Source organism: Priapulus caudatus, unplaced genomic scaffold (genome assembly GCF_000485595.1).
Source record: "Priapulus caudatus unplaced genomic scaffold, Priapulus_caudatus-5.0.1 Scaffold2494, whole genome shotgun sequence".
NCBI lineage: Eukaryota > Metazoa > Priapulida > Priapulimorpha > Priapulimorphida > Priapulidae > Priapulus > Priapulus caudatus.
In genome coordinates this window covers 10,819-12,159 of record NW_014579555.1, presented here as the reverse complement: position 1 = coordinate 12,159, position 1,341 = coordinate 10,819, and the positions used below count along the sequence as shown (strand labels likewise).

The 1,341-nt window shown below is 40.5% G+C and overlaps 1 long non-coding RNA gene across 1 annotated transcript in view; it reads left to right on the top strand.

The window, feature by feature from the left end:
• LOC106818753 overlaps window positions 1-997 on the top strand; it is a 32,446-nt gene extending 31,449 nt beyond the window's left edge. The window contains exon 3 of the long non-coding RNA XR_001395292.1: window positions 54-997. This is a non-coding gene — a long non-coding RNA (uncharacterized LOC106818753). The remainder of the gene's footprint in view (window positions 1-53) is intronic.
• The last annotated feature ends 344 nt before the right edge of the window (window positions 998-1,341 follow it).

Here is a 1,341-nt window from a genome sequence, read left to right as displayed (position 1 = left end):
AGTGTTTTTAAGACAGTGACGTTCGTTTCTTTTCTACTGCGCATGCGTTGCAGACGACTTCAATCACATGAGATTCCACGACAGCCGTAAACCCGCCGGTGGCGTACTGTCACCTGACGTCAGCGCAAGCCCGGTAGGTGGTGCCACCACGGTGATAGAGTGTGGCGTCTACTGCTTGGTGTCTCCACCGTGTTTCGGCTTCGTGTGGATCGAAGGAGGAGGGGGAGGAGGAGGAGGAGGAAGAAAAGGAGGATGCGAGCTTATCACCTCGATGCTGCGTGGTGAATACACAATTCCCGATGGAGGGAAATACTATAGAGTGTAACAGCGACCACGTCAGGAGATAAATTGATTACTTGGCGTTTATACGCGTATAATGCGACTTTTATTTCTAATTCTTTCATACATTTTTATTTAAGTAAAGATCAGAATACCTGAATTAGATATCTCTACTTCATGCAATCTCGATAAAAAGAAATACTGATGCATTAAAATAACAGATTATTCGTTGTTTGTGTGTAGTGATGAAAAGGTTATGTCTTCACTGATGTACTTTTATATTTTTCTTGATCAAAGGAAATTCTTTGATGTATTCGGACCGTAGCTAGTGTGTGAGGGGAGGGTAAGGGGCAATTCCCTCCAGAAAAATTATATACAATACATGATCAATAGCGGTCAGCTTCCCAGAACAAACCATGCATGTGGCTTTGCACCCGCCCAAGCAAAATGGGTTAGCTACGCTCCTGGTATCTTTACTGCTATTCATTCGCTCTTAGCATTTTGAGCGTACTATATTGAGCTATTGTAGTGTATAAATGTTTGGCGTGTGTTAGCCATATTTATTTATACTGTATTTAGTCATAATTCTAGGGATGAAGGTGAGGCAATTCCGCGCACTGTTTATATTTTAGGCAGACGACCGTCCGTTGCTCACTGCGTTGACTATTTTCAATGTAACATTTTCAACATTTATCTACATTGCCGCCAGTGCCGCTATAACTACCAGCTAGAACTTTNTTATTATTATTATTATTATTATTATTATTATTATTATTATTATTATTATTATTATTATTATTATTATTATTATTATTATTCAGTGGCGTGTGTGTGTGTGAATATTGGCGGTTGTTGGAAGCTGCGAGCGTCATTACACCATGGCAACACAAATATCATGTCAGCTGCCTGTCTCCTATGTCATTGCCCTGTATCGTTACACGTTTGGTACATCATGTCCTGCTAGCTATATCATACGGTATTTGCTACATCGTTACATCTCTGCTACATCATGCCATCTGCTTGTTACATCGTTACATGTCTGCTACATCATGCCATCTGCTT